Source organism: Palaemon carinicauda, chromosome 45 (assembly GCF_036898095.1).
Source record: "Palaemon carinicauda isolate YSFRI2023 chromosome 45, ASM3689809v2, whole genome shotgun sequence".
In the NCBI taxonomy this organism is placed as follows: Eukaryota; Metazoa; Arthropoda; class Malacostraca; order Decapoda; family Palaemonidae; genus Palaemon; species Palaemon carinicauda.
Window position 1 is genome coordinate 33,380,574 of NC_090769.1, and position 10,230 is coordinate 33,390,803.

The 10,230-nt window shown below is 48.0% G+C and overlaps 1 protein-coding gene across 1 annotated transcript in view; it reads right to left on the minus strand.

Moving 5' to 3' along the window:
* The window catches only part of mtTFB2 (mitochondrial transcription factor B2), a 59,568-nt gene extending 49,581 nt beyond the window's left edge, over window positions 1-9,987 (minus strand). Inside the window, exon 1 of the mRNA XM_068367244.1 lies at window positions 9,748-9,987. The gene's annotated coding sequence lies outside the window, so the exon portion shown is untranslated. The remainder of the gene's footprint in view (window positions 1-9,747) is intronic.
* Between the last annotated feature and the right edge of the window lie 243 nt (window positions 9,988-10,230).

The following is a 10,230-nucleotide window of genomic DNA, read 5'->3' on the forward strand; positions in this document are numbered from 1 at the left end:
CAACGAGCTGATAGGGTCACCGAGTTCACTTCTGCCCATCTCAGTATTTCTACTACCAGATGAGATAGGGGCTACGAAAAAGTACCTCCTTCCTTGTTGATGTAAGCCACTGCTGAGGTGTTGTAGCTCATTACCACCACTGGGTGGCCCGCCAGGATCTACTTTTAATTGTTGAAGGGCCAGGAAGACTGCCTTTATCTCTAAGAAATTTATGTGCTGGTACTTTTCGAACTCTGACTATAGGCCTGAGGTCATGTGGTGCAGCATGTGGAGGCCCAAACGACACTCGAGGTCCATCTGTTCTTTTGGTCCCATGGGAATCAGAAAGTTTTTAGGAATCGCAGGCCTGATTCCAGCTGGACTTTAACTGCCATTGGGGAGATTGTATCATAAGGTGACCGTTGGAAACTAGACAGGCCAGGGATGATAAGTGCCAGGGGAGACATAACCACCTCTGGGCTGGGAGTTCTTCTCGTCTGAGAAACAGTCTTGCAACCTTCCTCAGCCTCACTACCCTGTCTTCTGATGGAAAGGCTTTGTCTCATTATTCCTAGGTATACCAGTCGTTGAGTTGGCAGCAGAGATGACTTCTTGAGGTTTACCACAATCTCCATCTTGGCAAAGTCCTAGAAGTTTGTCTCGGTGCTGAAGAAGGGTCGCTACCGAGTCTGCTAGAATCATCCAGTCATCCAGATAGCGTATGATATGGATGCCGACTCTGTGAGCCCAAGATGACACTAGGGCGAACACTCATGAAAACCTTAGGTGCTGTGGAAAGACCGAAGCACAGTACCTTCAACCGGTATTTCTTGTTGTTTAGCGTGAATCTGAGATACTTTCTTGAAGACGGACTGATTGGGATCTGGAAGTATGTGTCCTTTAGATTCAGTGTGCACACGAAGTCCTGTGGTCTTACCGTTGTCTGACCGTGTCTGCCGTCTCCATGCTGAACGGAGTTTGCTTGACAAACTCGTTCAGAGTTGAAAGGTCGATGACTGGTCTCCAGCTTCCAGACGCTTTTTTCACAAGAAAGAGTCGACTGAAGAAGCCTGGGGAGTCGTCTAGGTCCTCTTGGAGAGTGTCCTTCTCCAACATGGTCTGGACTTTGGCCCAAAGGGCCGGCCCCCTTGCAGACCCCTTCACATAGGAGCTCAATGTCACTAGAGTCTTCTTGGTCAGTGGAGGGAGAGATTGAATGAAGAGGACGCGATACCCTGAACAAATCACGGAGACTGTCCAGGGTTCGGCCCTGAGCTGCATCCACGCAATCGTGAGCGTCCCGTTCTTGATTGTGGGCGCCCTGCTCGTGATCGTGAGCGCCTCGCTCGTGATCTTGAGCATCTCACTCGTCATTGTGACTGTCTTCCTTGCGATCGAGAGTGTCTTGCTCGTGATCGTGAGCGTCTAGCTTGTGAATGCGAGCATCCAAATCATGACCTAGATTGTCTAGCAGATGATCGTAAGCGTCTCGCTCGCCATCGTGAGCTTTTACATAGTACTGTAAATGTGAGCGCTTCTGGAAGAAGAGCACCAAGACTGTGATGACCTGTGGTCTTTTGAGCGTGAGTGCTTAGCTCTAGATTTGGAATGCCTTCATGAAGAAGAATGCTGGAGACTGTGATAACCTGCGGTCTCTTGAGTGCAAGCGCTCTTTGAGATGATCCTAGGATGATACTAGCGAAACTGGAATTCGCTATAAGAAATGGACGAGTGCTGTCTAGTTAGGTATTTTTCTCTGAATGTTTAATGGGGGGCTGGGGCATAATAACTTACGTATCGGTCGATTAAATTGTGAAGTATGTTTTTCAATTTAAGTCCATCCTTTACATCTGAGAGACTGAAGGGGACTTATTGCGCATGCTTGGTTTCTGTGCATTTACAATAACGTATCTGTCAAGTGGTTTTTTAAACTAATTAACAGCTTACAAGTACTTCTTCATAAGTTCCCAGATGTTGTTCTACAACAGCCATTTTTTTTTCACCTCCCCCTTCAGTTTCAACTTAACCACCATCACGTAAAGACGTCTCCAGGAGGGAATTTAAGGTAAGTACATCAACTATTTCAAAATATAGTGTAATTTCATTTATGTCGTAAAATGTTATTTTCATTAGTAAAATAAATTTTTGAATATACTTACCCGATAATCATGTAGCTGTCAACTCCGTTGCCCGACAGAAATCTACGGACGGGATACGCCAGCGATCGCTATACAAGAGGGGGGTGTACTCACCAGCGCCATCTGTGGTCAGGTACTCCAGTACTTCTTGTCAACACCACCTCAATTTTTTCCTCGGTCCACTGGTTCTCTATGGGGAGGAAGGGTGGGTCAATTAAATCATGATTATCGGGTAAGTATATTCAAAAATTTATTTTACTAATGAAAATAACATTTTTCAATATTAATCTTACCCGATAATCATGTAGCTGATTCACACCCAGGGGGGTGGGTGAAAACCAGTGTACATGTTAATCAAGAAGCTAAGTATCCCGTATTTCATTTCTATCAGTTATTCAAAATAACAAATGAAATTATAAGTACCTGGTAAGGAAGTCGACTTGGACCATTACTCTGCCTTTAATAAGTACGTCTTCCTTACTGATCGCAGCGGTCCTCTTAGGAGGCTGAACAACTCTTAGGTGCTGAAGTATAAAGGGCTGCAACCCATACTAAAGGACCTCATCACAACCTCTAACCTAGGCGCTTCTCAAGAAAGAATTGACCACCCGCCAAATCAACTAGGATGCGGAAGGCTTCTTAGCCTACCGTACAACCCAAAACAACAATAAAAGCATTCAAGAGAAAGGTTAAAAAGGTTATGGGATTATGGGAATGTAGTGGCTGAGCCCTCACCTACTACTGCACTCGCTGCTACGAATGGTCCCAGGGTGTAGCAGTTCTCGTAAAGAGACTGGACATCTTTGAGATAGAATGATGCAAACACTGACTTGCTCCTCCAATAGGTTGCATCCATAATACTCTGCAGAGAACAGTTCTGTTTGAAGGCCACTGAAGTAGCCACAGCTCTCACTTCATGTGTCCTTACCTTCAGCAAAGCAAGGTCTTCATCCTTCATGTGAGAATGAGCTTCTCTAATCAGAAGCCTTATGTAATAAGAAACTGCGTTCTTAGACATAGGTAGCGAAGGTTTCTTAATAGCACACCATAAGGCCTCTGATTGTCCTCGCAAGGGTTTTGACCTTTTAAGATAGTACTTAAGAGCTCTGACAGGGCAAAGTACTCTCTCCCGTTCGTTACCCACCAAGTTGGAAAGGCTAGGAATTTCGAACGATTTAGGCCAAGGACGTGAAGGAAGCTCATTTTTTGCCAAAAAACCGAGCTGTAAGGAACATGTAGCCGTTTCAGATGTGAAACCTATGTTCCTGCTGAAGGCGTGAACCTCACTTACTCTTTTGGCTGTTGCAAGGCAGACGAGGAAAAGAGTTTTGAGAGTGAGGTCTTTGAAAGAGGCTGACTGGAGAGGTTCAAATCTAGATGACATAAGGAACCTTAGGACTACGTCTAGATTCCAGCCTGGAGTGGACAACCGACGTTCTTTAGAGGTCTCAAAAGACCTAAGGATGTCCTGCAGATCTTTGTTGGAGGAAAGATCCAAGCCTCTGTGGCGGAAAACCGCTGCCAACATACTTCTGTACCCCTTGATCGTAGGAGCTGATAGAGATCTAACATTCCTAAGATGTAACAGGAAGTCAGCAACTTGGGTTACAGTGGTACTGGTAGAGGAAACTGCATTGGTTCTGCACCAGCTACGGAAGACTTCCCACTTAGACTGATAGACTCTGCGAGTGGATATCCTCCTTGCTCTGGCAATCGCTCTGGCTGCCTCCTTCGAAAAGCCTCTAGCTCTAGAGAGTCTTTCGATAGTCTGAAGGCAGTCAGACGAAGAGCGTGGAGGCTTGGGTGTACCTTCTTTATGTGAGGTTGACGTAGAAGGTCCACTCTTAGAGGGAGAGTCCTGGGAACGTCGACCAGCCATTGCAGTACCTCTGTGAACCATTCTCTTGCAGGCCAAAGGGGAGCAACCAGCGTCAGCCGTGTCCCTTCGTGAGAGACGAACTTCTGAAGAACCCTGTTGATGATCTTGAACGGCGGGAATGCATACAGGTCGAGGTGGGACCAATCCAGCAGAAAAGCATCCACGTGAACTGCTGCCGGGTCTGGAATCGGGGAACAGTACAATGGGAGCCTCTTGGTCATCGAGGTAGCGAACAGATCTATAGTTGGCTGACCCCACAGGGCCCAAAGTCTGCTGCACACGTTCTTGTGAAGGATCCATTCTGTGGGGATGACTTGACCCCTCCTGCTGAGGCGATCTGCCGAGACATTCATATCGCCCTGAATGAACCTCGTTACCAGCGTGAGCTTTCGACTTTTTGACCAAATGAGGAGGTCCCTTGCGATCTCGAACAGCTTCCTCGAATGAGTCCCTCCCTGCTTGGAGATGTACGCCAAGGCTGTGGTGTTGTCGGAGTTCACCTCCACCACCTTGTTTAGCAGGAGGGACTTGAAGTTCCTTAAGGCCAGATGAACTGCCAACAACTCCTTGCAATTGATGTGAAGCGTTTCCTGTTCCTGGTTCCATGTCCCCGAGCATTCCTGTCCGTCCAATGTCGCGCCCCAGCCCGAGTCTGATGCGTCCGAGTAGAGATGAAGGTCGGGGGTCTGAACAGCTAAAGAGAGACCCTCCTTGAGAAGAATGTTGTTCTTCCACCACGTTAGAGTAGCCCTCATCTCTTTGGAAACAGGAATAGAGACCGCCTCGAGCGTCATATCCTTGTTCCAGTGAGCTGCTAGATGGTACTGAAGGGGGCGGAGGTGGAGTCTCCCTAACTCGATGAACAGGGCTAACGATGAAAGAGTCCCTGTTAGACTCATCCACTGCCTCACCGAGCATCGGTTCTTCTTCAGCATGCTCAGGATGCACTCTAGGGCTTGGTTGATTCTTGGGGCCGACGGAAAAGCCCGAAAAGCTCGACTCTGAATCTCCATTCCCAGGTAAACGATGGTTTGGGAAGGAACGAGCTGGGACTTCTCTAAATTGACCAAGAGACCCAGTTCCTTGGTCAAATCCAAAGTCCATCTGAGACTCTCCAGACAGCGACGACTTGTGGGGGCTCTTAAAAGCCAGTCGTCTAAATAAAGGGAGGCTCTGATGTCTGCCAAGTGAAGGAATTTCGCAATATTCCTCATCAGTCGCGTAAACACAAGAGGTGCCGTGCTTAGGCCAAAGCACAGGGCTTGGAATTGGTACACAACCTCTCCAAAGACGAATCTCAGAAAAGGTTGGGAGTCTGGATGGATGGGAACGTGAAAGTAGGCGTCTTTCAGATCCAACGAGACCATCCAGTCCTCCTGCCTGACCGCTGCTAGGACCGACTTCGTCGTCTCCATTGTGAACGTCTGCTTGGTGACATAAGCATTGAGCGCACTGACGTCCAGCACCGGTCTCCAACCTCCTGTCTTCTTGGCCACCAGGAAGAGACGGTTGTAAAAGCCCGGGGATTGATGGTCCCGGACTATCACCACTGCCTCCTTCTGTAACAGGAGCGACACCTCTTGATGTAACGCTAGCCTCTTGTCCTTCTCCTTGTAGTTGGGAGAGAGGTTGATGGGAGATGTGGTCAGAGGGGGATTGCGGCAGAACGGAATTCTGTAACCCTCCCTTAGCCAATTGACAGACTGAGCGTCTGCACCTCTTCTTTCCCAGGCTTGCCAGAAGGTCTTGAGTCTGGCTCCTACAGCTGTCTGGAGAGGAGGGAAGTCAAAGCTTGCTTTTCGTGGACTTGGCACCTTTCTTGGACTTGCCCCTGTGACTGTCTCCACGGGAACTTCCTCGGCTGGGGGCTCTGCCACGAAAGGGCGGAATGAATCTGGTAGCAGGTGTATCAGCTACAGGGGTGCGGTAAGATCTCGGCACTGAAGGTACGATTTTAGCCTTACGTGCTGAAGAGGCCATGAGGTCATGCGTATCTTTCTGGATAAGAGCCGCCTCCATCTCCTTGATTAGCTCCTCCGGAAACAGGAACTTGGAGAGAGGAGCAAACATCAACTGTGACCTCTGGCAAGGGGTGATACCAGTAGATAAGTAGGAGCATAGATGTTCCCTTTTCTTGAGGACTCCTGAGACAAAAATAGAAGCAAGTTCGCCAGAACCATCGCGAATTGCTCTGTCCATACAGGACATGATCAGCATGGCCGAGTCTTTGTCAGAAGGGGCAGTCTTCTTGCTCAAGGCCCCCAGGCACCAATCGAGGAAATTAAAAATTTCGAAGGCGCGAAAGACTCCCTTCAACAAGTGGTCCAGATCAGAAAAAGTCCAGCAGACCTTGGAGCGTCTCATAGCCGACCTACGGGGAGAGTCAACCAAACTTGAGAAGTCGGCCTGGGCAGAGGCAGGGACCCCCAAGCCTGGTTCCTCTCCCGTGGCATACCAGACGCCCAACTTAGAAGCCAGCTTAGGAGGAGGAAACACAAAAGATGTCCTTCCCAGTTGCTGCTTGGACTGCAACCAATCCCCTAAAACCCTCAAAGCTCTCTTTGATGATCTGGCGAGGACAAGCTTGGTGTAGGCAGACTTAATAGGCTGGATGCCTAGAGAAAACTCGGATGGGGGAGAACGAGGGGTTGCAGAAACGAAGTGTTCAGGGTATAACTCTCTGAACAGAGTCAGGACCTTACGAAAGTCTAATGAAGGTGGCGACGACTTGTGTTCCTCCACATCAGAAGAAGGATCATCCAGGTGAGCAGCTTCATCCTCAGAAACCTCATCTCCTGAGAGTTGAGAAGCGAGAGGTAACGGTATAGCGGCATGCTGAATGGCTGAATCCTGAAGAACGGGTGCATGCGCACTTGCGGATACATCATCACGCCTCTGCTGAAGAGGATGAGGGCTGGCAATGACAAAGTCATGAGGCTGAGGTGAAGGAGGTTCTGCGGAGGTCTGAGGAGCAAGCGTGGTCAGAAGCGAATGCTGTAAGGCATGAGGCTCATGCTGCATGGTATGCGGTTCGTGTTGAATGGGAAGAGGCTCATGCTGCGAAGAATGCGGCTGCTGCATGCGTTGAGGAGGCTGCCTCATGGCATGAGGTTCCTGCCTCAAGGGTTGCGTCTGCCTCAAGGGTTGAGGAGGTTGCTGCGCAGAGAGAGGCTCTTGCCTCAAGGGTTGAGGCGGTTGCCGCATAGCATGAGGCTGCTGCCTCATGGGTGGAGGAGGTTGCCGCAAAGCATGAGGCTCCTGCCTCATGGGTGGAGGAGGTTGCCGCAACGCATGAGGCTCCTGCCTCAAGGGTTGAGGAGGTTGCCGCATAGCAAGAGGCTCCTGCCTCAAGGTAAGAGGAGGTTGCTGCATAGCGCTGGTACCTGGCAACTCACGCATGGAGGCAGGAGGAGCCTCAACATCATACGTCTGGCAGGGTGGACTGCGCAGAGGTGGAGGAGCGCTCGCAGGAGGAGGTGTGCTAACCTTCTCTGCCTGAAACTCCTACATCAAAACCGCAAGCTGAGACTGCATTGTCTGCAGCATAGACAACTTGGGATCAACAGAAGTTGGCTGCCTCATAGCATGAGGTTCAGCAGAGGCCTGTTGAGGCATCGCCTTACCTCTCTTAGGAGGTGTGCAGTCATCAGATGACTGCGGCGAGTCCGAACTGGCCCAGTGGCTACACCTGGGCCGTTGGACTCGCTCGGCTGGGACCTTACGTTTAAGAGGTCGTGAGACCTGGGTCCAGCGTTTCCTCCTGGAAACATCTTCCGCAGACGAGGAATTTAAGGGCTCAATCGTCTGGGAGTGGAAGTGACGATCTCTATCAGATACACCCGCAACCACTGAGGATACAACTGTGCGCCGATCAAGGCCTGCCGAACCCTTTTGCCCTTCGACGTTGCTTCTCCCCTGGGCTTGGGAGCTTGCAAGAGGTCCCGGACTGGGAGGACGACTGGCACGCACAGAAGTATCCTCATGCGCAACACTGACACTGACACTAGGCACAGCCTGGCACTAACACTTCCCACTGCACTTTTCACTTTAAGTTCCTTGACATCTGCCAAGAGAAGATTGTGGTCACTCACTAAAGACTCCACCTTATCACCTAGAGCCTGAATGGCACGTAACATATCCGACATATCAGGCTGAGCACTCGTAATAGGTTCGGGGGTCACCACTACAGGGGAAGGAAAAGGTTGAGGATCATGGGGGGAGGAATAAACCAAAGAGCGAGAAGAACTCCTCCTAACTCTCTCCCTCTCTAACCTAGTCGTATACTTGAGGAATTCATTAAAATCGAATTCCGAAAGCCCAGCACATTCCCCACATCGATCTTCCAACTGACAGGATTTTCCCCTACAGTCGGAACAAATGGTGTGAGGATCAACCGAGGCCTTCGGAAGACGCCTATTACAAGTCCTAACACTACATCGCCTTTGTCTAGGAGCTTGAGAGTGGTCGGACATCTTGAATTTAGAGAACAGTCAAGGGGGAATTCCAAAGTAAAGCAAAGATCGTTAACCAATAAATCAATTTAATTCCAAAAGCTATCTAAGCTAAGGGAAAAGCTTCCCGTATAGCGAAGGCTAAATTTTAGAGCAATACTTCACCAAAACCGTGAACAAAGACTCCAAAATCAACAGCGTATCCATGTAGGTCTTGCCGGCGGCACGACAGAGGAAAAATTGAGGTGGTGTTGACAAGAAGTACTGGAGTACCTGACCACAGATGGCGCTGGTGAGTACACCCCCCTCTTGTATAGCGATCGCTGGCGTATCCCGTCCGTAGATTTCTGTCGGGCAACGGAGTTGACAGCTACATGATTATCGGGTAAGATTAATATTGAAAATTGATTATGATGCCAATGCTCTTTGATCTGTGTAAAGCTATTGTTACTCATGTGAAATTAAAAAATAACAGCAAAATAATGCCTCATAGGTCCGATTCTGACTTATTTTTAGGGAAGACCAGCACATTTTCTACTGCAAAGCTTTTGTAAAGATTGCCAAGACAAAAAAAAAAAAAAAAGGAGACGGTGTCAATCATAAGGTAATGAATTATTTGTGATGTACTTTTTCACAATGTAAGGATTTATTTATGATTTACATTTAGTTTGTGACCTGGGAGGGGAACGTCTGGCTAGGGGGTTGTGACCTGGGAAGGGGGGGTCCAAGGAGTTGTGACCTGGGAAGAAGGGTCCAGGTAGTTGTGACCTAGGAAGAGGGGTCCAGGGGGTTGTGACCTGGGAAGGGGTGTCCAGGGAGTTGTGAGCTGGAAAAGGGGTTCGGGGGTTGTGACCTGGGAAGGGGGTCTGGGGGGCTTGCCCCCAGAGAGGGGATGTGACCTTTGAACTACTAGGTTAGGTTAGGTGGGTTTGTTGGGTTCTGTACCCTTTTACAAATCTTAGAAGTGTTAAATAATGACGTTTTGGCCTGTTTTCAGGCACTTACATGAACCATATATTTTCCCAACTGGTTATCTTGTGCTTATTTTGCATTTTTGACCACAAATATTGCTGCAAATCACTCGTTTATGACATTTCCCCACGCAAAAAGCCCGTTTCCCACTGGGGTCCCCCATAATTTTCTTTATATAAGGGGGTCCAAAAACTAATGAGCGGGTGGTTTGCCCCAATAATCATGGTCAGAAATGCATAAACCACACAAGATAACAAGTAGGAAAAATATATGGTTCATGCATTTGGATAAAAATTAAAGTATCATATGGTTACCTCCAAATACTTACTATTATTCTGGAATTTGATTTGTGGTCGGGTATAGTTCAACTTCCTCCTCTTAGGCTCTTATCTCTTCAAAGTGTTCTTACTCTTATTTAATTTTCTTATTTTCTGGTTAAGTTCAATCTTTTTATTTATTATCCTCTTCCATTTCAGATTAAGGGATCCCGTTGTTTTGTTTTACAGGTTAAAAACTTGATTTTTTACTACACAAATAAATGTTCCGAGTATGAAATTATGAATAGTAGTAGTAATCGCTTCTATAATGCTTTGAAACGGCTTCTCCCTTCGTTCAAGTATGACTCTTCTTTCCCACCATTATCTCTACATTTTAAGGAGGGAATTATTAGAAATACACAAATAGACAGAATAGAAGGCACGGGCCTTATAATAAAAGAGGCCACAGAAGAAAAATTAGCAAAAGTATATAAGAAGGAAAGTACTTACGGAAGAAAAGGTACATGGGCAACCCTGGAAGAACGATGAAATAA